Genomic DNA, 27,757 nt, shown 5'->3' with positions numbered 1-27,757 from the left:
CCGCTATCATCAGCCTATGTGAACTTCCCCGCGTCTGGATTTGCCTTTTTTAATCACAATGGCAGCATTTTTCATTTTACGGGGACCATATTTTGCGGTTGCATGTAGTATGAAGTTGTATTTTTATTATGATGCTTTTTTATGGCGTTTACTTTCGCTTTCGAAGAATCATTTAGGTACGTATTTTATTTTCAGCAAGACTTCAATTAAGGCACTTGTACACGTACTAAGTCAGCTGATGTGGTTGAAACCATCCAGTTTTCATTATTTTTGTGGTCACATTTCAACATAACTGTTTGACCGCATTAATTGATTTTTGTATTTGTCTTTAGACTAGAATAAATGGATATTCGATACTGATGCCTCAGCGTTCATGTAGAGATCGACAGCTTGAATTCTGTGGCCAAATATTGTACCAGATGTTGCTATTACAGAGTTTGATTCTGACCAGATGTTTGCTTTTTTTTTGTCTTCTGCTTAAATGTACATATGAAGCGGTTATCATAGCCTTAGTCGCCTATGTTTACCTGCATTGCTCATCACAGTGCGCATATTGCAGGCAGATTTGTGACCTACTGTTATTAAAAAAATTGCAATGAATGTGTTGAAAGCAGTTTACTAATTTAAAGGGGCCCACAAAACAATTTGACTTTCATATGCTAACGATGCATGTCTGTAGAATGTCTCTAAGAATTGAAGCCTACTTTTTATAGCTGAGCGAGGACCCTTAGTTTAGAGATATATTACATATTGTATTGCCATTCAGCCGTGTGCCAAGTTGAGGGGAGGAGGATCATAATGTTTGCTTTGTTATTTTTTATATTAGACCTTCCTTAATATTGCTTGCAGTTTGGTGATGTGTGGCAAAATACTGATGGTTTTTGCAGTTTTCTAACCTTAGGAAATGTTAGTATTTGCTGTTTGCTAATGCCAGTTTTTTTTTAGATATGTACAAAGACATCAATTGTCTTAGCTTTTGTACGATGGTTTTTAATATTCATTTACTTAAAACATTGAGTAAAATGAATTTTTTATGGCTACCATTCACACAAACTTGCAGTTCTTACATGACGTCAACATGCTGATCAAGAAGGACGGCAAAGAGGCAGTTGAAATTGGCCTTAGCAAGGTACTTGTCTTGGTTTTGAAGGACACCATTCGTGCAAGAAAAAAGGACATTGCCCGGGTGCTCGAAGTATGTTCTGAGGGAATGCGTGAAAGGAGAAAGAAGCGTAAGTATTAAGCTGTTTCCTTCTGTTTTCTGCATGTGCTATCTAATTGGCAATTTGTCGCTAAATGCCTACATTTTTGCCATTTTGCATTGCCTTATAGATATACTAAAAACATGGCTGAGTATCAGAAAGAATAATAAAACCATAACTAGCCTGTGCGTTTCTTCATATGTAACAATTTTCGCATTAGCTAAATTTAAATTACCTATTGTTCTTCTCCATTGTAATGGTGCAGCCTTTTCGAATTTGTTCAACTAGTAGCAGAGAATTAGGTGATACCTGATTCAAATCTTCACAAGCTTTGGTAATTTTTGCTGTCAGATGTTTGGCTTGTTTGCGTGCCTCTACATGTTTTCAATTTTGTTTATTTGCCTTCATAAATTAGACAATAAATTATCGCCTCAAAACTCGGCTGTCTCTTTTTACCTGCAAGGAGGTACACCATTGTTGTGCTGCTTATTTCTATTGTAGATGTACAGACAGTATGCATTCTGCAACTCTTGGCAAACATTGGGAACCAGCCGGGAGCTCTGGATGTTATGTTTGTATCATTTGTAAGTTTTCTCTTTGTCATTTGAATATTCAGGAAGCCTACTTGAAACCGACATTATTAGCGAATTTTATTTGTTTCTAAAATGGTTTACAGTCTAACTTGTAATATGTATTAGTGATTCATAATTCAAATAGAAATACTACACAAGTTTTCATCACAAATGTGAATTCTTTGCTGTGTAAGGATTATTTGTACTGTAAGTAAAATCAAAAGCACTTTTAAGAGACTCCTGCCATCACATGCTTACCACGTCGTATTGCATACAAGAGTCACCTGATGAAGCACTGGTAATGTCAAGATTGGTACAGTGTGCCATTTGACTAAGCACTCTGCTGCAGTGGACCAGCAGTGCTTTATCAGATGGCTCTTGCAGGCAGCTTGGTGGGGTTTAGGATTTGCTGGGAAGGGGTCTCTCAACCTGCTCATGCATGCTAGTACCTAACATGTTCCTACTGTCTGGAATATATAATCTGAGACTGCCTCAAAAGAAATATTTGCCACATTGTCTTATCCTACAGGCTTCTGAAGGTGGGTAATGCAGTTTAATAGTTGTTTTAAAAAAATGCTTTAATTTGCTAGCCAAGTTTGAAAGGATCTAATAATTTTAATTCCTCCAAAATTAGGTTTACCACATTATTTGGGAGAAAATACCGGTTTTCAAGGTTCATGCTGTATAAATATAATGCATTCAACTACAGATGCTAACATTTCATGCATTAACCATGTGGCACTGTCATAGACATTCTCATTTATAGTAAACATTCTGAATAAATCCAAATTGTTATTTTTGCATTTCAAGTTAGTCAACCTATTTTTAGTATTCGAACCTTTAGTATTTCAAAGTGCTCAGACTGCCTGCCGCTATAACGATTACAACTTTTTGAACACTTGAGCTTCCTGCCGCCTTTTGAGGCTCACCACTGATGTTCTGGATGTCTATGCATACAATGTGCTATGCGTGGAAAATGTTTTAACATGCCATGCTTCAGTGTTGACATTTTTTAGAGCTTCTGCTGTTTGCTTGTTTGGTAATGCTCTGCTGTTGCACATGTAATTGTCGCTCAACTCAAAGCTCCAGTGTACACTTTCAATGAATAATGTGTGATGAAGTTTCAGAACTGCCACATAGAGCAGCGATAACACTTTTTCCTTGTTACTAAACCTTAAATGTAAACACTTCAGGAAGGATTGCGATGACCTAGGGCTTGGCTGGTTCATACTTAGCACAATAAGACGTGCAAAAGTTCAGAAATGCATTATTTGTTATGTATTACATGCACTTTTTTTTTTGTAGTGCCCCATCACTAAGTATGCTCTTTCCACGTTTTTTTTTTGTTTGGTTCTGCATTATCTACTTGGCCAATGCAGGGTTTGCTGTAGGCCTTGTGTGAAGCCTTCAATTGAGCCAGCTGTTAATATTTTAGTAGTAAACACCGTGCTCCGGTGCTGTTTATTGTTTATTTACATTTTTAACTATCATAATAAGCATTCCACGTCATGTGAAATGAAAAGTTCGTGGGGCAGCATAGAAGTTCTCTAACCCAGCTGCTTTTGATGAGTGTAGCCATTTTTGTTTGATAAAATAGCTTGCATAATCTAAAATTACCATGCAACAGCATGCTACATGAATAAAAATGGGTTGACCTTATGTGCTCTCATTTATGACTTGATCAGACTGCTGGCTTTGTGCCTCCTGAACCAACCATAACAGTATACTCTGCGTTGTTAATTGTGAGATAACCGCCAGTGGTTTCCGATAGGGCCCTTTTCCAGCACATTGCTGTACACTAAAGGGGCATTGGCGTATTCTAAATATAGAGTAGAAAATATGTTGAATTTGCTTTTTGCCAGGTGCAGTGCATATTTATACAGCTGCTCTGTTATGCACTTCTTTCACAATTTTATCAAGGAACAGGAAGGAAAGCCTGCCACGCCGTGCGTCGGATATACTGGGAGCAGCATCAAAGAAGCTGAAGAGCATTTTTCCTTCATTGAGCAGCGGAAGCTTCTTCGAGTCATCGACTCTACTTAGGGTATTGTTCCAATAATGGGTCGATTTTGGCTGTTCAATCTGACATATGACAAGGGGTCCGACAATTTGTGTTGCTTTATAGAGCACCTCTTTTTGGGCGTCTGCGTGTCGAAGCCAAGATGCGCTGCACGACGCTTTATTTCATCGCTTAAGGCCGAATTTTATGCAAGCGCACGCGTTGACACTGACAAAGCATAGGATTAATATTGTGTACTGTGATTATTGTTGCATAAGGCTAAAAGTTTTGTTGTTGTTTTTTAAGAAATGTCACCATGCTGTTGTGTTCATTGTTCGGTTCTGTTTTTGAAAAAAATTGTATACTTTGTTGTCTGCATTTGTTGGAACTGTTTTGCTTCTTTCATTTTTTTAGGTATTTACGTACATACCATGTATGTTTTTGCCCGTCTGCTAGGCTCTCAGTGGAGAGTGGCAGTATTGTTAAATAAATGAGGTTCCATAGCGCCCATCAATCAAGAAACAGAACACAAGTGCCCCCCTGCCCCCCCCCCCCCCCCTCCACCAGCACCCGAGCACCCACTAGCCCGAACCCTGACCCTTCTATGCTGAATAAAAGACTTCCAGTTTCCTTTTGTGTGACATTTTTTTGTGACATGCTCTGTGAGTTTGAAAAACAATCATACTGGCATGGGCCATTCGAGATGTCAAAATAATGGCATGCAGCATCTCTTTACATGCTCATTTGGCATTACAGGTGGTTAAAAGGAATACCATTAAGCTTGATTGCAAATGTATACATAGGAAAAGCATTAAGGAACGTGTAGTGGCAAAAGTAATTCCCAATTAGGGAATGAAATATATGGACGTTATCCGCACTGATTTTTATCAAGGGGTGTAAGGGTGCAACGCCACTGCTTCCACCCTGCAATAGGGTGTAAAGGTGATGAAAACACACCAGTGCATTGGCCCCATAGAAGGGTGTTATGACCAACCGAAGCACCATCTTTGAGGGTGTACTGGCACTCTGAAGCCACTGTTTTTCAAGGGTGCATGGGTGTTAGTTATAGACATGCGAAAACACCTAATAAGGTGTTTTTGTTTTTACAGTGTAGAAGACTGCCGAAGTCCGAGACCGGTCCGAGCAGCGGTCTGAGTGCCCTTTCAGGCAACCAACTTCGTCGTCTACGCCAACCAGCAACCACTTCATCGTCTACGTCAACTAGCCACTGATTGTCTCCGCTTCGTCGTCGACTATACGCTGTAAAAACAAAAACAGCTTTTTTCTGATTCAAAACATCCTTACACCCTGAGTCTAGGGTGTTCGTGCCATTGGAAATCACCTCTTGCATACGAAAGGGGTGCTTTGGTTGGAGAATATGCCTTATGGTGTTACGGGCAAGCAATATCACCTAACATGCAGGGGGTATATGGCTGAAAAACTTCGTAGCCTTTTATACACAAGCGGCGCTGCTAATATAACCCAACACCTGAATAAACCACCAAAAGTAACGCTAAAATTAAAATTACACAAGAGTGCTTTCTAAAAATGAAACAGAAACTGAAACAAAATTTCACCGCCAGGAGGCCGCCGGTAGCTACTAACGCTCTTTTCAAATTTTACAATATGGCCGTTAGCATTGTGGGGTGCGTTTCGACCACGTTTCGGCGAATGCGGAATGTGCTTCTTCGATTGTTTACCCTCGTGAAATGTGTTGCATTTCCCATGCATATGTGTTACAGAAGTGTGTACGCTTGTGAAGTGCCTTCTACATGTGGTGTTTAACGCAAACGGGCATTTATCGTGTCGGCAAGTGTCCGGGCCTCTTTTTGCTTTGCTCAGGCGGAAGGACTGCTGCACCGCTTTATGTTTGAGATGTTCAAAAGAAGAAGGCATGGACGCTTTTTTTTTCTGCGTGGCTAAGAGGTATATGCGCCGACTACATTGCACTCGCGCTGAAATCGCACTGGTTGGTTCGGTGCCGGTGATCAGGCGGACAGCGTACTGCGCGGCTGACGCAATCGCCTGTAAAGGTAAGCATATTCTCACGCATATTGTGCTTTGTGGGAACAGTATCCTACCGGATTACTGCATCCTGTGTCTTTTGTGCCGGAGCGCTCCAGAATGTGCTGAAATGAAAACGTGGGACTCGCGTTTGTTTTCACCTGGCTGCCAAAATGACATCGCACATGTGGTAGATGTCGCGGCGAGTTACGCAGATTTCGCGCAAGAACATCAGTCTCAACTTTCTTGAACAGAAATAATGTATGTGCTACGTTTCCTTGCATTTTGTACGCGCAGGAGGTTCACGAAACGATTTTCGTTTCTTGACAGTTTGATACTTGCGCTCAGTTCGCAACGACTCGGTTTTGTTCTACCGTTTCCGTTCGTGCGGCAAGGTCATGTTGGCGTACTACCTTAATTCTCCTAGCACTCTCGACTCCCTCCTCCCCCCACCTCCACGACTCGGTTTTGTTCTACCGTTTCCGTTCGTGCGGCAAGGTCATGTTGGCGTACTACCTTAATTCTCCTAGCACTCTCGACTCCCTCCTCCCCCCACCTCCCTTATGTCTTACACTTCGCGCTCGCTCTCCTGAAACTTCATGCTTCGTCATCTCCGTTCACTCGGAGTCCGTTCACTCGGAGTTCACTCGGCGGCCGTTCAGCGCGGCACGCCTGTGCGCTCGTGCTCTCGGCATCGAAGTGCACCGGTCGGCCGGCCTGGTTGTATAATAGTTTATTCCAAACTGCGTAAACTATATGCCGCTATCATCAGCCTATGTGAACTTCCCCGCGTCTGGATTTGCCTTTTTTAATCACAATGGCAGCATTTTTCATTTTACGGGGACCATATTTTGCGGTTGCATGTAGTGTGAAGTTGTATTTTTATTATGATGCTTTTGTTATGGCGTTTACTTTCGCTCTCGAAGAATCATTTAGGTACGTATTTTATTTTCAGCAAGACTTCAATTAAGGCACTTGTACACGTACTAAGTCAGCTGATGTGGTTGAAACCATCCAGTTTTCATTATTTTTGTGGTCACATTTCAACATAACTGTTTGACCGCATTAATTGATTTTTGTATTTGTCTTTAGACTAGAATAAATGGATATTCGATACTGATGCCTCAGCGTTCATGTAGAGATCGACAGCTTGAATTCTTTGGCCAAATATTGTACCAGATGTTGCTATTACAGAGTTTGATTCTGGCCAGATGTTTACTTTTTTTTGTCTTCTGCTTAAATGTACATATGAAGCGGTTATCATAGCCTTAGTCGCCTATGTTTACCTGCATTGCTCATCACAGTGCGCATATTGCAGGCAGATTTGTGACCTACTGTTATTAAAAAAATTGCAATGAATGTGTTGAAAGCAGTTTACTAATTTAAAGGGGCCCATAAAACAATTTGACTTTCATATGCTAACGATGCATGTCTGTAGATTGTCTCTAAGAATTGAAGCCTACTTTTTATAGCTGAGCGAGGACCCTTAGTTTAGAGATATATTACATATTGTATTGCCATTCAGCCGTGTGCCAAGTTGAGGGGAGGAGGATCATAATGTTTGCTTTGTTATTTTTTATATTAGACCTTCCTTAATATTGCTTGCAGTTTGGTGATGTGTGGCAAAATACTGATGGTTTTTGCAGTTTTCTAACCTTAGGAAATGTTAGTATTTGCTGTTTGCTAATGCCAGTTTTTTTTTAGATATGTACAAAGACATCAATTGTCTTAGCTTTTGTACGATGGTTTTTAATATTCATTTACTTACAACATTGAGTAAAATGAATTCTTTATGGCTACCATTCACACAAACTTGCAGTTCTTACATGACTTCAACATGCTGGGCAACTACAGGGATGGTAATCTATCTGTGCATATTCACGATTGTGCTGGGAAGAATAAAAAGCGTGCAAACCATTTTTTAACGCGTGCAAGATAGTAGCCAAACATGTGTGTAAAGATGTCAGGGAAGTAATCGAGGCCGATCTGATTATAAAAGCGGGTGCATCCTGTGTCAGCACACCATCTGTTTCTTTGACAGCCAAAGAGTTAAATTTTTTGTCCGGGGCCACGTGATGTCGGCGTTTATGTCGGGTGACGTCATGATGCAGGTTGTATTTATTGTGCAATGGTGTCAATAAATCATCAGTTGAAAGTTAGCGCTCGTGTTGTCTACATCTCTCTCGTCCTCGTTCATATGCGCTAGAACGTGTCTGCAATGCACCAACTCGCCCAACAATCTGTGCTCCTGGTCAAGAAGGACGGCTAAGAGGCAGTTGAAATTGGCCTTAACAAGACACTTGTCTTGATTTTGAAGGACACCATTCTTGCAAGAAAAAAGGACATTGCCCGGATGCTCGAAGTATGTTCTGAGTGAATACGTGAAAGGAGAAAGAAGCGTAAGTTTTAAGCTGTTTCCTTCTGTTTGCTGCATGTGCGATCTAGATGGCAGTTTTTCGCTAAATGCCTACATTTTTGTCATTTTACATTGCCTTATAGATATACTAAAAACATTGCTAAGCATCAGAAAGAATAATAAAACCATAACTAGCCTGTGCATTTCTTCATATGTAACAATTTTCGCATTACCTAAATTTAATTTACCTATTGTTCTTCACCATTGTAATGGTGCAGCCTTTTCAAATCTGTTCAACTAGTAGCAGAGAATTAGGTGATACCTAATTCAAATCTTCACAAGCTTTGCTAATTTTTGCTGTAAGATGTTTGGCTTTCAGTTTGCGTGCCTCTACATGTTTTCACCCCTTCATGGATCACTGCCTTGTCGTGGCGGAGGGGCTTGCGAAACTCGATGAAGTCGTGAGCTCTGCTGTGTAGGGCCACCCAAGATAGACAGGTCACGGCAGAGAGTTGTGACAAAATGTGATTCACTGGAGAAGGTAATGGCAACCCACTCCACTATTTCCTGCCAAGAAAACCCTATGGCCAGTCAAAATACCATTATCGATATGGCGCCGGAAGATGAGCCCCCCAGGTTGGAAGGCGCCCCACATGTTACTGGGGATGAACAAAGGGCGATTCCTAGTAGCTCCAGGACGAATGAAGCGGCTGGGCTAAAGCCAAAAGGACGCTCAGTTGTGGATGTGTCGGGAAGCGACCGGAAAGTCCGATGTTGGAAGGAGATATATCACATAGCAACATGGAATGTAAGATCTATGACGCAAGGTAAACTGGATATCTTCAAGCGAGAAATGGACAGATTGAAAATTGATATCTTGGGTATCAGCGAGCTCAAGTGGACCGGAATGGGAGAATTTAACTCCGGCGACCATTATGTCTTTTATTGTGGGCACGAATCCAAGAGAAGGAATGGGGTCGCTCTCATAGTAAACAGAAGAATGGGCAAAGCAGTGCTAGGGTACAACCCCAAAAACGACCGAATGATTTCACTTCGGATCCAAGGTCACCCTTTCAACATAACAGTTATCCAAGTCTATGCACCGACCGCTGCTGCTGAAGAAGCTGACGTTGAGAGATTTTATGCGGACCTACAATGCCTTTTAGACCGCACCCCTTCATCAGACGTCGTTTTTCTCATAGGAGACTGCAATGCTAAGGTCGGGAGTGAAGAAATATCCGGATTTACAGGCAAGTTCGGTCTTGGTGAGCCAAATGAAGCTGGGCAGAGGCTAGTAGAGTTCTGTCAAGAAAACAACCTGACCATAGCGAATACTCATTTTCAACAGCACAAGAGGCGCCTGTACACATGGATTTCACCGGACGGTCTGTACAGGAATCAGATCGATTATATTATTTGCCGGCAGAGATGGAGAAGCGCTATACAAGCAGTAAAAACAAGGCCTGGGGCCGATTGTGGCACCGATCATCAGCTTCTTGTTGCCAAAATTAAGCTTCGATTGAGGAAAACGCAGAAAACTAGAAGGCCTTTCAGGTATGATCTGGATCAGATTCCATTAGAATATGCTGTGGAAGTGAGGAATCGATTTCAAGAATTAGATCTAGAAGACAAAGAGCCCGAAGAGATGTGGACTGATGTTCGTGATATAATACAAGAAGTTGCTACTAAGGTAGTTCCAAAGCAAAAGAAATGCAAAAAAGCAAACTGGTTATCTCATGACGCTTTGCAAATAGCTGAGGAAAGGAGGATGGCAAAAGGTATGGGGGAAAGAGAAAGATACAAGGTTCTCAATGCGGATTTTCAGAAAATAGCAATGATAGATAAGAATGCCTTCCTGAACATACAGTGTCAAGCAGTTGAGGACAACAACCAATTAAAGAACACAAGAGCTCTGTATAAGACAATCAACGATGTCAAAGGAAGCTTCTGTGCTAAGCTGGGCGTGATAAAGGACAAACGAGGCAAGGACCTCACTGAAGCCTCAGAGATAAAGAAGAGGTGGCAGGAATACACAGAAGAACTGTACAAGGAGGACCCGGATGTGCAAACCCAACATAGGACGGTTGTGATTACTGATCTCGAGCCGGGCATCCTGAAGAGTGAAGTTGAATGGGCCTTAGCCAGCCTTGCTAAGAACAAAGCTAGCGGAAGTGATGGTATTCCAGCTGAGTTGCTTCAAAACCTCAACCGCGACGCTGTTGACACACTGCATACATTATGTCAAAAGATTTGGACAACCCTGCAGTGGCCACAAGATTGGAGGAGGTCAGTTTACATCCCCATTCCAAAGAAAGGCAGTGCCAAAGATTGTTCCAACTACCGCACGATCGCGCTTATTTCGAATGCTAGCAAGGTGATGTTAAAAATCCTGCAAGGTAGGCTGCAGCAGTATGTGGATCGGGAGCTTCCGGACGTGCAAGCTGGGTTTCGCAAGGGCAGATGAACTAGAGACCAAATTGCCAACCTTCGCTGGATAATTGAAAAAGCAAGAGAGTTCCAGAAACCCATTTACTTCTGCTTTATTATGTGAAAGCGTTTGACTGCGTAGATCACAGCAGATTGTGGCAAGCTCTCCAAGAGATGGGAGTTCCAATTCACCTCATCTGTCTCCTCAGGAACCTTTATGAAGGGCTAGAGGCCACAGTCAGAACTGGGCATGGTCTTACTGATTGGTTTCCGATTGAGAAAGGGGTGAGGCAAGGCTGCATACTGTCGCCCTGCCTATTTAACCTATATGCAGAGTGCATCATGAGGAAGGCCGGTCTGGACGAGTCTTCAGCTGGAGTGAAGATTGCTGGAAAACGTATCAACATCCTTAGATATGCGGATGATACCACTTTAATGGCAGAAAGTGAAGTGGAACTCAAGAGACTTCTGATGCGCGTACAAGAAGAGAGGGAGAAGTTTGGGCTTAAACTGAACATTAAAAAGACGAAGATCATGGCGTCTTGCCCTATCAAGTCCTGGAGCATCAATGGACAAGAAGTGGAAGCTGTGACAGATTTTCTGTTCTTGGGCGCCAAGATTACCTCTGAAGGAGACTGCAGCCATGAAATTAGGAGACGCCTGCTTCTGGGAAAGAGAGCAATGGTTAGCCTTGACCGCCTAGTAAAGAGCAGAGACATTAGTCTGCCAACCAAGATCCGTATAACCCGTGCTATGGTCTTTCCAGTTGTGGTGTATGGATGCGAGAGTTGGACTGTGAAAAAGGCTGACCGCCGAAGAATTGACGCGTTTGAATTGTGGTGCTGGCGAAGACTCTTAAGAGTTCCTTGGACTGCCAGAAGATCAAATCAGTCGATATTGTCGACCATAAACCCTGACTGCTCATTGGAGGGTCAAATTCTAAAGTTAAAGCTCAGCTACTTTGGTCATCTGATGAGAAGAGAGGAGTCGCTGGAGAAAGATTTGATGTTGGGAAAGGTTGAGGGTCGCCGGAGAAGGGGTAGGCAGCAAACGCGATGGTTAGATGGCATTCTCGAGGCATTGCAGATGAAGCTATGTGATGTTAAGATGATAGTGAGAGACCGGAAAGCGTGGCGTGACATGGTCCATAGGGTCCCGAAGAGTCGGACACGACTGAACGCCTGAACTGAACTGAACATGTTTTCAATTTTGTTTATTTGCCTTCCTAAATTAGACAATAAATTATCGCCTCAAAACTCGGCTGTCTCTTTTTACCTGCAAGGTGGTACACCATTGTTGTGTTTCTTATTTCTATTGCAGATGTACAGACAGTATGCATTCTGCAACTCTTGGCAAATATTAGAAACCAGCCGGGAGCTCTGGATGTTATGTTTGTATCATTTGTAAGTTTTCTCTTTGTCATTTGAATATTGCCGCGAAACCTTCAAAACAGTATTCGTTGTTCTTTTTTAACAGCCGCCGGCATACAGGCTTATCACTCTGATTCTGGACCGCGTATCAGTTCCGTAATCTTTGTTAATGCTCGATGTCGCGAGTCACACCTTTATCAGTTTTGTTGTAGCGCAAGATGCACCGAGATCTCTCTCGAAGGTTCCGGCCACTCGGGTGTCTTTCCACAATATTCCAGCCCGTGCTGGTAGCTGTTTGCGACGCTATCTAGATTGTTCTGTGCAGCCTTTAAATTGAGCGTTGCCGAGTGTGACGAGCATTATTTGTTCGACGATCGACGAGCACGTTTGTTCCTATCGCCGCCGCCGAGTTGCTTAGTTCTTTTGCGGGCGCAAGTCAGCCCAAATAAAGAGTTTCTTTAGTGCAATCATCGACCCCTTCATTTGTGTCGTCGACCTCGTCACCACTACGTGACATCTGGGGGAGGTGCTGCCTTTGATCCTTCAAAGGAAGACCCAAGCCGTGTTCCTGTCGCCTTGGAAGACCAGCCTACAGGTCACCGAGCCAGCCGCCGACTTCAAGGCCTACAACCCGAACACGGTCTGCTGCCTGAACCCATTCGATCGCGGAAGGCATCGACGCTGACAATGGCCCAGCCTACAGCACCGGTTGTTTTTGTCCAACCCCGTGAGCCCCCTTGCTTCCATGGACGACCGGATGAAGATGCTAGAGATTGGATGGAGCTTTTCGACCGTGTGGCAGATTTCAACGGCTGGAACGACGCTGCGAAACTCAGGCAGGTCTACTTTGTTCTTCAAGGACATGCCCGAATTTGGTTTGAAAATCACGAGACTTCTTTTAAGGATTGGGAGATATTCAAAGCACAGTTCTTGATGGCCTTTACAAGTACTGTCCGAAAAGAAAGAGCTCAGGCCCTCCTCCAATCAAGAATTCAAATACTAAACGAGCCCGTCCTGGTCTAGGTAGAGGAGATGAAACGCCTGTTTCGCCGCGCCGACCCTAACATGACTGAAGGTGAGAGAGTGAAATTCCTAATGCGAGGAGTTAGAGTCGCTTTTTGCGGGGCTTGTCCGGAACCCTCCGAATACTGTGGAAGAATTTGAAAGGGAAGCATCGACCATCGAGAAGACGTTGGACACCCGGATGCGCCACTACGAGCGACCACTTCAACCAGACTACTCATGCCACTACCCCAGCGCATCTGCAAGCGGAGAGAACATTCGAGACCTCATCCGGGAGATCGTGCGAGAGGAGCTCCGCCGATTGATGCCATCATCGCAACAACCCCAGGTGGCGACCCTCGGGGACGTCGTCCGTGAAGAAGTCAAGCAGGCGCTGGGCGTTCCTCAAGCGACGGCTGCGACTGTTCCAGCACAAGAGGCAACAGCAATGAACTACGCTGGTGCATTACGTCGCCCTGCGCCCCGACGTGATGACTTTCCGAACCCTCGCCGCTACCGTCCTGTTCCTGAAAACCGCCCCTTGGCCCCCGCCCGCCAAGCATACCAACGACCCCCAAACCCCAGGAAGTGCGACGCCTGGAGGACTGCAAACAACCGGCCATTATGCTGCCACTGCGGTGAGGCCGGCCACATTCTACGCCACTGCCCGTACCGACGAATCGGTCTCCGCGGATTTGCAGTTGACGCTCCACGACCACGCCCAGGTGAACGACCACAAGAAATTGACAACTATCTGCGTAGCGGTGAGATTGCGCCACCAAGCCGTCGGTTTAGATCTCCATCGCCGTACAGGGCCCGCTTTGCGTCGCCAGGCCGTGCCTATGATGAGAGTATACGCGGAAGGTCCCCAAGCCCGCGCAGGGGAAACTAAACAGAGCAACCTTTGGAGGTGAGGTTGCTCAACGGCGAAAAGACGAACATCCTCCGCCGCAGACGACCACTAACAACTAACAACGACGCAACCATTTCATCGTCGCTCCACACGACGACAACACGACCAGAGTGCAAGCCGACACCGCCGCCCAGCGAAGTAACAACGGTATGCCCCGGCCAAGACCTGAAGAAACGACGGAGCCGAGATCGGACACTAAGGCCCACGTGTAATGCGAGGACGCGAACAAGTGACATTGAAGTTGATATCGACGGTCGCAGAGTCACTGCCTTAGTAGACACCGGAGCTGACTATTCAGTCATTAGCGGACCGTTAGCCTCTCAGCTCAGAAAAGTTACCACCGCTTGGGATGGCACGCTGATTCGCACAGCAGGTGGCAACCTGATTACTCCATCGGAACGATGCACTGCAAGAATAACCGTAAATGGGCGTACTTACCTCACCAGCTTTGTGGTCTTGCAGCAGTGCTGCCGCGACGTGATTTTAGGCATGAACTTCCTAAATGAACATAGGGCTATCATCGACCTGCGATCCAAGCTCATCAAGCTCTCTGCAGACAAAGCCATTCCTGCTACGACGACGTCGATGCAACACATCCCTCTAAACATCCTCGATGAAGAATTGAACGTCCCGTCCCGATCAAGTATCGCAGTCTGCGTAGGTAGCGCCAACATCGAAACCGCTGAAGGCATCGTCGAAGGAAATATCCAATTGCTCTTAGAACGAGGTGTCGGCATCGCAAGAGGCATCACAAAATTCCGGAGAGGTTAAGCTCTGGTTCTGGTAACAAACTTCACCGAAGACTACCGGCATCTCAACAAGGGCACGACGATCGCTTTTCTCGACGAATTAGCGGACCTCAAAGATGTATTCGCCCTCCACGATCAAACGCTGGAAGACGCACCGGACCTATTCCGTCAGCCCACATTTGACATCAACCCGGCATTGACCCACAACAGGAAAGACCAGATTCTCAGTCTGCTTCGAAGCTACGGGGAGTACTTCTCATCGTCATCGAAGGTACGACAAACACCACTGGCCAAGCTCCGCATAATAACGGACGAACACACCCGACCTCTGCGCCAAAGCCCTTATCGTGTATCGCCGCGAGAACGCCAGGCCATTCGCGATCAAGTTGAGGAAATGCTGCGTGATGACGTAATCCAGCCATCGAACAGCCCCTGGGCGGCACCAGTCGTTTTGGTGAAGAAGAAAGACAGCACACTTCGCTTCTGCGTTGATTACCGCCGCTTGAATAGCATAACGAAGAAGGATGTCTACCCGCTTCCCCGCATCGACGACACTCTCGACCGGCTCTGCAATGCAAGGTACTTCTCATCGATGGACCTGAAGAGCGGATATTGGCAAATTGAGGTCGACGAAAGAGATCGCGAGAAGACCGCATTATCACACCGGACGGCCTTTATGAATTTAAGGTGATGCCATTTGGCCTCTGGTCCGCACCAGCCACGTTTCAACGAGTAATAGACACAGTCCTGGCAGGCTTGAAGTGGCAGATTTGTTTGGTATAGTTGGACGACGTTGTTGTCTTCTCGTCAAACTTTGAAGATCACCTTAAACGTCTACAGACAGTGCAGGAAGCCATCAAGTCATCGGGGCTAACGCTAAAAGCAGAGAAGTGTCACTTCGCCTACGAAGAACTCCGATTTCTGGGTCGCATCGTTAGCAAGGACTGTATTCGCCCAGACCCGGAGAAAACAGCTGCAATCGCACAATTCCCACCGCCTGCCGACAAGAAAGCTGTGCGCCGATTCCTTGGGCTGTGCGCTTATTATCGACGATTTGTCAGAAACTTTTCGCGGATCGCCGAACCGTTGACGCAGCTTACAAAAGCTGACGTACCTTTTAAATGGGAAGCGCCGCAAGGACAAGTCTTTGACGAACTTAAGCGCCGCCTGCAATGCCCTCCTGTACTTGGCCACTTTGATGAAAACGCCGAGACCGAAATTCACACCGACGCGAGCAGTGTAGGCCTAGGAGCCATTCTCGTCCAGAAGAGTGCCGGACAGGAAACAGTAATCGTCTACGCTAGCAGGTCCCTCACAAAAGCCGAAGTCAATTACTCGAGGACCGAGAAGGAGTGCCTTGCGATCATCTGGGCTACTTCTAAGTTTCGTCCATACCTATACGGCCGACCGTTCAAGGTGGTAAGCGGCCATCACGCGCTCTGCTGGCTGGCTAATTTGAAAGATCCTTCCGGCCGCCTTGCCAGATGGAGCCTACGACTTCAAGAATTTGACATGACTGTGTCTATAAGTCGGGCCGGAAGCATTCAGACGCAGACTGCTTATCCCGCGCTCCCGCCGATTCTCTCCCGAAGGACGATGACGACGACGCCTTTTTGGGACCGGTAAGCGCCAGTGGTTTCGCAGAACAACAGCGATCAGACCCTGAGCTCAAAGCGCTAGCCGATTACTTGGAAGGAAAGACCGCTTACCCTCCTGGTGTGTTCAGGCGACATTTATCATCCTTCACATTAAGCAATGACCTCCTCGTGAAGAAGAACTTTGCACCCAACAAGACCGCGCAGCTTCTCGTAGTGCCTAAAACCCTTCGGCAAGAAATTCTGCAGGCGTTGCACGATGAGCCCACAGCAGGTCACCTCGGATTTGCGCGCACGTTGCGTCGAATCCAGAAGTATTACTGGCCGCGACTGCCTGCCGAAGTTTGCCACTGCGTGAAGACGTGTCGTGAGTGCCAACGACGCAAGACGCCTCTGATCAGACCAGCAGGACTGCTAAACCCGATTCCACCCCCAATCACACCCTTTCAACAAATTGGGATGGATCTCCTCGGCCCCTTTCCAGCTTCGTCTATGGGTAACAAGTTGATCATCGTGGTCACTGACTACCTTACCCGTTACGCCGAAGCAAGAGCACTACCAAATGGTACCGCGGCAGAAGTCGCCAAATTTTTTGTCGAACAAATTCTCTTGCGACACGGCGCCCCAGAAGTGCTCATCACGGACAGGTGAACGGCGTTTACGGCAGAGTTGACGGAAGCCATCCTGGAATACAGTCACACCAGCCATCGACGAACAACTGCGTACCATCCCCAGACCAATGGCCTTACGGAGCGCCTGAACAAAACGATCGCGGACATGATCGCTATGTACGTCGACGCTGAACACAAGACCTGGGACGCCATCTTGCCGTACGTGATCTTCGCGTATAACACGGCAGTCCAGGAGACGACCAGAGCGACCCCGTTCAAGCTTGTGTACGGTAGAGAGCCCACGACGACGCTCGACGCAATGCTACCGCACGTAACCAACGAGGACAACCTCGACGTCGCCGCCTACCTGCAGCGTGCAGAGGAAGCCCGACGACTCGCACGGCTGCGTATTAAAGACCAACAGCGCACCGACAGCCGACGATACAACTTACGACGACGCCACGCAGAGTACAATCCAGGAGACCAAGTGCGGGTTTGGACACCAATTCGCCGTCGCGGATTAAGTGGAAAGTTGTCCCGTCGATACTTTGGGCCATACAAAATTCTTCGCCGCGTCGGACCACTGGACTATGAAGTCATTCCCGACGGAACGTCAGCATCACAACGGCGACGCGCACGCCCAGAAATTGTACATGTTGTACGACTGAAGCCATATTACGCGCGTTAAAGAATCTGTGGTGTTTAAACTTTGCAGTGTTTATATTTAAGTTTCTTTGTTTTGGAACATCGAGGCGATGTTTTTTTAAGGCGGAAGTAATGCCGCGAAACCTTCAAAAAAGTATTTGTTGTTTTTTTTAACAGCCGCTGGCATACAGGCTTATCACTCTGATTCTGGACCGCGTATCGGTTTCGTAATCTTTGTTTGTTAATGCTCGATGTCGCGAGTCACACCTTTATCAGTTTTGTTGTAGCGCAAGATGTACCGAGATCTGTCTCGAAGGTTCCGGCCACTCGGGTGTTTTTCTACAATGTTCCAGCCCGTGCTGGTAGCTGTTTGCGACGCTATCTAGATTGTTCTGTGCAGCCTTTAAATTGAGCGTTGCCGAGTGTGACGAGCATTCTTTGTTCGACGATCGACGAGCACGTTTGTTTCTATCGCCGCCGCCGAGTTGCTTAGTTCTTTTGCGGGCGCAAGTCAGCCCAAATAAAGAGTTTCTTTAGTACAATCATCGACCCTTTCATTTGTGTCGTCGACCTCGTCACCACTACGTGACAATATTCAGGAAGCCTACTTGAAACCGACATTATTAGGGAATTTTCTTTGTTTCTAAAATGGCTTACAGTCTAACTTGTAATATGTATTAGTGATTCATAATTCAAATAGAAATATTACACAAGTTTTCATCACAACTGTGAATCCTTTACTGTGAAATGATTATTTGCACTGTAAGTACAATCAAAAGCACTTTTAAAAGACACCTGCTATCACATGCTTACCACATCGTATTGCATACAAGAGTCCCTGATGAAGCACTGGTAATGTCAAGATTGGTGCAGTGCGCCATTTGACTAAGCACTCTGCTGCAGTGGACCAGCAGTGCTTTATCAGATGGCTCTTGCAGGCATGTTGGTGGGGTTTAGCATTTGCTGGTAAGGGGTCTCTCAACCTGCTCATGCATGCTAGTACCTAACATGTTCTTAATATCTGGAATATATAAATCTGAGACTGCTTCAAAAGAAAAATTTGCCGCATTGTCTTATCCTACAGGCTTCTGAAGGTGGGTAATGCAGTTTAATAGTGGTTTAAAAGAATGCTGCAATTTGCTAGCCAAGTTTGAAATGATGTAATAATTTCAATTCTTCTGAGATTAGGTTTACCACATTGGTTGGGAGAAAATACTGCTGTGTTTCAAGGTTCGTGCTCTATAAATATAATGCCTTCAACTATAGATGCTAAAATTTCATGCATTAACCATGTGGCACTGTCATAGGCATTCTCATTTGTAGTAAACATTCTCAATAAATCCAAATTGTTATTTTGCATTTCAAGTTAGTTAACATATTTTTAGTATTCGAACCTTTAGTATTTCAAAGTGCTCAGACTGCCTGCCGCTATAACCATTACAACTTCTTGAACACTTGAGCTTTCTGCCGCCTCTTGAGGCTCACCACTGATGTTCTGGATGTCTATGCATACAATGTGCTCTTTGGTTGAGCTTCTGCTCTTTGGTTGTTTTGGTTATGCTCTGCTGTTGCACATGTAATTGTCGCTCAACTCAAAGCTCCAGTGTACACTTTCAATTAATAATGTGTGATGAAGTTCCAGAACTGCCACATAGAGCAGCGAGAACACTTTTTCCTTGTTACTAAACCTTAAACGTAAACACTTCAGGAAGCATTGCGATGACCTAGCGCTTGGCTGGTTCATACTTAGCACAAGAAGAAGTGCAAAAGTTCAGAAATGCATTGTGTGTTATCTATTACATGCACTTTGTTTTTTTTTTTTTTTGTAGTGCCCTATCACTAAGTATGCTCTTTCCAGGCCTTGTGTGAAGCCTTAAATTGAGCCAGCTGTTAATATTTTAGTAGTAAACACCATGTTCCAGTGCTGTCAACAAATCATTACAAATTTTGAAGGTAGCCTATAACTAATTTTATTTTCAGTTGCAAGATATTCAGCAATGGGCAAAGTGAGGATCAGAACTGTACCAATCATAGTTGCTTAAGAAAGATGCTCTCCCATTAATGCTAGAAAAAAGAAACTGCCTTAATTTTATATTCAAGTGCACATTGAGTTACAAGAAAACAGTGCTTACTGGGACACTGTTATTCAATTGCCCAATTTCTCTGCCTATTTCGAAAATGATACTGGGACCAGTGCAGCCCCAGCATCCATTCAGCACTTGTTTCAGTGCATTGTGGGATACCAGCAATGGACCTGCATCGTTGTAAAGTAAATGTCAGTATTTTCTCCCATCATACAAGTGCAACCAGTGTCTTCGCGTCACAGCTTCGCTGAATCTCGCAGACCACCAGCGTACCCAACAGAAATGTGTAAAAAAAAATGTTTCGCACTGGAAGGTGGTGGTTTCTGTAATAGGGTAGTTCAATTTACAAATGCTGTTAAACCATTAAGTAAAATACAAGGCAGTATTTTTGCCTTTTGGCCAGCATTACCAGTATTTTTCTAATTTGTTACCTTTTTTTTCCGGTTGAAATCATTCGAATGCTGTTAGGAGTGATAGAAATCCAGCTAATATTTTTTCCTTCTGCATACTTTAACATGCTATTGGTTATTTACATTTTTAACTATCATATTTAACATTCCAGTTCATGTGAAATGAAAGTCTGTGGGGAAGCATGGAAGTTCTCTAACTCAGGTGCTTTTGATGAGTGTAGCCATTTTTATTCAACAAAATAGCTTGCATAATCTGAAAATACCATGCAACAGTATGCGGCATGAATACAAATGGGTTGACCTTACGTGCTCTAATTTATGACTTGATCAAACACTGACTGCTTTGTGCCTCCTGAATCAATCATAACAGTATACTCTGCATTGTTAATTGTGATAACCACCAGTGGTTTCTGATGGGGCCCATTTCCAGCGCGCTGCTGTACACTAAAGGGGCATTGGTGTATTCTAACTATAGAGTAGAAAATATGTTGTATTTGCTCAGGCGCAATGCACATTTATACAGTTGCTCTCTTATGCACTTCTTTCACATTTTTATCAAGGAACAGGAAGAAAAGCCTGCCACGCCGTGCGTCGGATATACTGGGAGCAACATCAAAGAAGCTGAAGAGCATTTCTTCATTGAGCAGCGGAAGTTTCTTCGAGTTATTGACTCTACGTAGAGTATTGTTCCAAAAATGGGTCGATTTTGGCTGTTCAGTCTGTGATATGACAAGGCGTCCGATAATTGTTGCTGCTGTATAGAGCACCTCGTTTTGGGCATATGTGTGTCGAAGTCAAGATGCGCTGCACGTCGCTTTATTTAATCGCACAAGGCCGAATTTTATTCAAGTGCACGCGTTCACACTGACAAAGTGTAAGGTTATTATTGTGTACTCCGAATATTGTTGCATACGACTAAAATTTTTGTTTTCGTTTTTTAAGAAATGTCACCATGCTGTTGTGTGCATTGTTCGCATATGTTTTTCAAAAAAATTGTATACTTTGTTGTCTGCATTTGTTGGAACTGTTTTGCTTCTTTCATTTTTTTAGGTATTTACGTATATAACATGTATGTTTTTGCCCGTCTGCTAGGCTATCGGTTGAGAGCGGCCGTATTGTTAAATAAATGAGGTTCCATAGCGCGAATCAATGAAGGAACAGAACACAAGTACCCCCCCATGACCCCCTCCTCCCACTAGCACCCGAGCACCCACTAGTCCGAGCCCTGACCCTTCTATGCCGAATAGAATACTTCGTTTCCTTCTTGTTTGAAGCTGTAAAATGCTCTGTTACAGCTTCAAACAAGAAGCTTCAAATTTTTTTGTAACATGCTCTGTGAATTTGAGAAAACAATCATACTGGCATGACCCATTCGAGATGTCAAAATAATGGCATGCAGCATCTCTTTACATGCTCATTTGACATTACAGGTGGTTGGTACCAGGTATACCATTAAGCTTGATTGCAAATGTGCACATAGGAAAAGCATTAAAAAACGTGTAGTGGCAAAGGTAATTCCTAATTAGGGAATGCAATATATGCAGGTTATCCGCACTGATTTTTTTCAAGGGGTGTAAGGGTGCAATGCCACTGTTCCCAACCTTCAATAGGGTGTAAGGGTGATGAAAACACCCCAGTGCATTGGCCCCATAGAAGGGTGTTATGACCAACCGAAACATCTTTGAGGGTGTACTGGCACACTGAAGCCACTTTTTTTCAAGGGTGCATGGGTGTTAGTTATAGACATGCGAAAACACCTAAAGAGGTGTTTTTGCTTTAACAGTGTAGTTTGTATCAATATGAATCGAACGCTGCAGCTGCGTTCGACTCCTTGAGCGTTTTCGGATAACTGTAGAATTGGCATAGCTCATATTGGACTTTTTCCCCCTCATAGCTGTTCAGGCTGTTATTATTCTTTATGATTTGGAGCAGGCTGTCACAAAAGCCCGGTAATATTTAGGGTGGAAAATCTGTAGCGCACAAAACCCCAACATAGATGATAGGCTTCATTGCGGGCTCTCGCTTTTATGCCATAGAAGAAAAGGAAGCAAGAAGAATGACCCCTCTCAACAAGGTTTGAATGTGTTCGATGTAACATTATGAACAAAGTTTCTCGACCTCAGGTGGTCAGACCAACAGAGCTGTGCTCCAGAAAAGGGCAAGTCAATATCGAAAACCTGAATGCACGTGTTTTCGCAATTCGCTCACGAAGGTGTGTCCTTTTCTTAGCTCCTGTAGGAAGATAGCAAACGTACTATTGACTGGTACACCCGGGCTACAGCCAAGCGTGAGTTAGCAAGGTTGAAGATTACAAAAAAATAATCTATAAACCTCATAACGGGCACGTTTTGGACAAAGAAGCATTGTTCCAAGCCGCGGTTTGAAGAGCAAATGATTGCACACAACACAATTGCAATAAAATCTTCAAGCAAGGATACCGTTCCTCTTTCTAGATGACACTGCATTGATATGCTTTTAAAGATGCGTTAACTGCAAGGAGGCAATGACTTTTCATCGCGTAGAAGGTTATCAAACGCGATGATTATAAAAAGCGCCTTTTATTAGACAGTGGCGCAGTCTGAGAATAATTCTTAAGCTGGCGGCCTCCGTTTTTGTGAAACGCTTGTATCTTTGTTTGCTATCGTGAGTTGGGGTTTCTCCCCAAAATGTTTGGGAAGGTTGTCCATATCACCGCGGCGAATAAGCGAAATGGTATGTTTGGAAGGACGCCAACAGTCGCTGGGGCCGCAAATCGCTTACTGAAATTTTACGTTATAAATGTGATTATTATGCTTTTTAATAAATTAGAGGAATTGTGCCGACAGATGATAATTCGCAGCAAATTCGCGGATGTAAATGAGGTTGAAGAATCCCAATCGGCGCTTCCCGCCCCGACCATATCCGACGTCCCTTATGAGTTACGATGGCGGTTCGACGTTCACCGCTACGTTTGGGGGCGGCGCTGGCGAATGCTCACACGATTAGCCACATTTAAATTAAGCGCACTTAAAAGTATAAGCTGCTACAGTTGCCGTTGTAGCTCGTATAGTAGGGCAATATACGCGAAATGTGAAGTTAGTGCACTTGGTTCTCATTGGAGGAATGCGGAACTTCCTTGTAGGCCTTCTAAATTATCAAAATTGAAACTGAAGCCGAACGGGGAAACACAAGAAGAAAGAGAACACGACGCGATATTTTCCTGTTCAACTGCTATTTCTTCTCTGACACATACCAACAAGCTCAAATCCAGGTCGTTCTGGATTATGTCGTAAATGAAATGCTTCTGTTTGGTGTTTGGTGTTCAACACAGTAAACTACATTAAAATAATAAAAAAGTACACAATGTCCATACGAGCACTCATCTACTTTATTACTATGTGCTAAACTGAAAACAGGGACCGAAAAGGAAAAAAAGCTCACCCTCTGATTACACGGCGGAAATGGAGCGGTGCTTGTGGCAGTTAACACGATCCTGCAAGAACACACCAATATCACGGCTCCAAAGTGAAGCGACCCGAAAATAACAAATATCTATACATCATGGGGCTTACAACTTGTCTCAGAGATGAAGTTTCTCGACAGGTATGAAAACCTTGTACTCACGCTGACAAGAATGGGAATCCAAAAAGGGCCAGGAAAAGCGAGTTTGCGCTAAGCATCGTTTCTTGCTTTAGCTCAGTGGCAAACGACGCGACCTCCATGACTTTCAGCATGTTTTATACTGCAGTAGTGACGTCATACCTCAATCAGATCTTCGTTTTTCGTAGGCATTGTGTCGTGTAAATGAATCCAATGCGATTCACTGAGGACATTGCTTTCCGTGAATGAACTCATCCGGGACTTGCCAGTTTTTGTAATTCAGATATACGTGTGAGGTACAATAATGGCATGATACACGACTAGCAGCCGGTGCGCCGAAAAGGAAAATGCGACATTGGGAACACAATGAAATATTTCAAAGAAAGCGGTTACAGCGTAAGCAATACAAAAAATAAGGACAATACTCGAAAAGTATCACCAATTGTTATGTCAACAGCCACGAAGCTATGCTGGACAGGTGTGCTATACGGAGCGCGAACGTAGCATGTTGTGCTATGTTCCCCGGCAAGGCCGATTTGGATTTATTACTTGGCATAACTGCTTTTATAATATCCATTGATGATCAGTATGTGTTGCAGCCTGAAAAAAAAAACATGGATACATAATTAAAATTTTCAGTTTATGTTCCTGCTGAAAAACAATTGGGCGCTTAAATGAGCATATGAGGATTATTATATGTATCACTAGCATACCACGTCAATATCAAAATAACGATATCAATAAGCAAGAGCAGAAGATATTGAAAATTGTAAAAGTTTAGCCATTGAGTCTTTCACGACTCATTCACTGGCCCTGATCACAAAAAAGAGCGCACAAGAGCCAGGGAGACTTGAGCAACGCAACCTCTGATTGTCTACCTCAATCTGCAGTGTCTATTCACTGCTTTAAATGACGTTACCAACAACTTGCATTTTTTTATCATTCAAGGGTGAAGACATTTTTTTTTCATCATTGAGCATGATCCTCTTAGAAAAACATTACAGCCTATTTGCATAGTTAATTAAATGCGAAGTAGGTGCACAACACTGCGTACCCCTTCTGTATCTTCCTATGTATTTTACAGTTGGCTATGCATCGTTTTGCTTCGATATTAAAGATTCTCATGCATATGATTAAAACTCGTCGTAAAAACAGTGCCCGATGACGGCCGCCGCTTCTTCCTCACGTTGGACACGCCCTCGCTCTCTCAGTGGGGTGTTACTATTCGCCACCGACATGTGTGACAACCGACTCGGCCGCAGAGCAGCATCAGCCAAAGCAGCAATCATTTCGGCCATTTCAGCGCTGTGCAATCTGCCGCCCACGCTTCCTCCCGCGAACGTGTTTCGGCGCGTCGAATTTACACGTGCAGAATGTGTGTGCGTGCGCGTGTGTGCGAACGCTGGCCAAGCCCGGCGCTCGAGGGAGAGGCGTCGCACTCGCCCGTTAACAGGAGATGGAGGAGATTTCTATCGTGACACCGAGACTGAGTCATCAGGGCTTGCTCGAACATGAATTCTTCTCCTTTTTCATCTGAGCTAGGGGAACGCACTCCGCCTTGAGAGCGAGCTGATGCGGTTCACCTCGGCTCCGTGTTTTCCAAATTGTGTATGCGGATTTTAGACCCGATATGGCCTGATCCCACTCGAAACGGTCAGTGAAGGTGTTCGGCACCTATTTGCAACAATTTTGTTTTCAGCTTGCTGTTCGATTAGAAGCTTTCAAGGACCAGGCGTTTCTGACGGGCTAAGCCTAATCGACACTCTCAGGGCCTACCACGACCACGGCTGCTCCCGGGCCAGAGCCGGGCGGCGCTGCCACCACAGCGCATCCGGAAGATGTGATCTTCAAAATTTTACGTCCGGCGACCTTCACTCCAGGCCAACCACCGACAACGACCCCACAGTCAAGCCAAGTTACAAGGCGTTCCGATTATCCGTCCTTATCGGCGGGGCACGAGCAAATGGACGCTACGCCGTACTTCGCATCCAGCCGAACCCTGACTCCGACACCACATACGCCACAGGTTACAGGGAGCTTTGATTACCCTCTATTGCCGACGGTGCACGAGGAAATGGATGCCGCCGCTCTGTCTCTGCAAGCCCTCCTGCTCAGAAGACAGCTACAGGATGCAGCATGACTTCAACGTATCGCAAGCGTCAAGTGTCCCCGCAACGCCTGCACACAGAACGGGTGAGTCGTCCTCATTTCACTGCTCTGATCAGGCCACTTAACAAAGTGCATGTCACAAACATTCCGAAACAGGCTATTACCAACGCAATAGAGCAAAGGGCTCCGTCTCAGTATTTTTCGGATATGGCCATTCTCCGCTTTGATTCTGCTGCTAACTGCATCCGCATAACTGTCAGGGACGCTGAGCATTTCAAGAAGCTGTGTACATTGACCCGTTTAGTCGCACGAACGCGGGATTCTGTCCAAGCGTTCTATATGGATACGTCTCCACTGAAGCAGCCTGCGACTGGCAGCACGCGAGGTGTGATCAGAATTAGAGAAGGCCTCACGATGGACTATATCATGGTACATCTGCGTTGCGAGACAGCTGAAATCACAGACATACGCATGCTCGGCAAGACAAATTTGCTACTTCTGACCTTCGCATCAGACACATTACCTCCTCGACTAGTATTCGACTACGAGATTACACGAGTCCGTGAGTACCGCTCGCGCCCAGTCGCATGTTATGTCTCCGCATCGGCCATGTAGCCAAATACTGCTCGTTTCCCGCCGTTTGTAGGGATTACGGTAAGAACCCGCACCCTGAGGACCCTGGCTGCAAGCGTTTCCTCATTGCGTAGCCTGCGGCGCTTCCACGCATATCGCCCTGAGTGCACAGTGCCTGGCTCGAGCTTATGCAAAGCCTGTCGACAAGTCGGCACCTAAGAAGTCGGATGATCCGAATACTCATCCGGTGACATCCTCACATACTGTCTCCAAACATGTATCATATGCTGAAAAGATCTCTTCTCGAGGTTTAGCCGAGGTCATTGAGAGCCTCAGAGCAGAAATATCTGAAATACGCCGCGAAAATCAGCGTGTCTGGGAGATGATAACCAAGGACAAGATAACAGTGGACACCCGAACTCGTTCCCAGACTCCGCAACGCAGCCGCTCACAGAAGGGCCGCAAAAGCCGCTCGCCTACCCGCCGGCCGCAACCGGTCACAGCATCTGATTCCGCCTATATCCACTTGCTGGGGCTAATCCGACGGTAACGCGCCCAAGAGACGCAGAAGCTGGAAGAAACTCTGCGAAAGGAAGTTAATGCAACTCTTCGTGCTGCCCTCACTTGCATGCAGAGCCATCTGCAGACTATCCTTGAGGAGTTCCAACGTACCACAATCACAGACGATAGCAAGCGCCGTAAATGTGTTCCCCTTTCATGAGTACTATGGCTTATGGGATTCAATGAAACTGCAGAAGCTTCAATCAGAACGGTCCTACCCTTCGTACATATGTGCCCCAGTGCCGTCCTCTTTTCATACTCCTTCAAGAAACGCTCGGTCCTCGTAAAATTCCTGGTTACTGCACTTTACCAGACACCTACTATCCAACATAAAAGCGGCCGTTTAGAAGGACAGGCGGCCGTTTTAATCCGAAACGATTGTCCTTCCACTCAGCTCTCGCTTCGGTCTCTTTGCTCTCCCACTCGTGAAATAGTTGCAGTAAAAATCTTCCCCCCTGGCCAGAAACCTTTCGTCGTGGCATCGGCTTATTTCCGGCCAGGTAACGTCATGGCAGAACCCTGTACCTGGCTCCCTGACCTTGAAAACGTAGCACACCCTTATCCTATTCTTATCGGCTGAGATTTTAACGCAAACGCACATCACGCAGCCTGGAGCTCATCTCAGCCTAATCAACGGGGTAAACACACCCTTATCCTATTCTTATCGGCGGAGATTTCAACGCAGATCACGCAGCCTGGAGCTCATCTCAGCCTAATAAACGTGGTAAACACCTATATGACGCCATTGATCAAACTCGTCTTACCCTGTGCAACGAACCTAACGCGCCGACCCGTATCGGTCTCCATCCCTCTCAAGTGGACACAACACTGGGTCTTACATTCTCATCACCGCGTCTTCTTCGACGCAAGGAAGTCCTTTCTAATCCTTGGGGTAGTGATCACTTGCCCATCTTGCTCACTCTCAATCTTAAATATGTTCGCGTTCGGACAACACGTTCGTTTTTCAACTGGGACAAGTCTCGTGCTAATACTACG

At 45.2% G+C, this 27,757-nt stretch overlaps 1 long non-coding RNA gene across 1 annotated transcript; it reads left to right on the top strand.

Annotated features, from left to right (window-relative positions):
• The first annotated feature begins 1,147 nt into the window (after positions 1 to 1,147).
• LOC146200467 (uncharacterized) lies at positions 1,148 to 4,225 on the top strand. Its single transcript, XR_014704829.1, has 3 exons — positions 1,148 to 1,232; positions 1,704 to 1,786; positions 3,695 to 4,225. It is a non-coding gene; the product is annotated as an uncharacterized LOC146200467 (long non-coding RNA).
• The last annotated feature ends 23,532 nt before the right edge of the window (positions 4,226 to 27,757 follow it).

The sequence above is a fragment of the Amblyomma maculatum genome, chromosome 2 (assembly GCF_055883805.1).
Source record: "Amblyomma maculatum isolate TAMU_Amacu chromosome 2, ASM5588380v1, whole genome shotgun sequence".
NCBI classification, from domain to species: domain Eukaryota; kingdom Metazoa; phylum Arthropoda; class Arachnida; order Ixodida; family Ixodidae; genus Amblyomma; species Amblyomma maculatum.
Note: the sequence above shows the minus strand (reverse complement) of the source record. Positions and strands in the feature narration are given on the sequence as shown.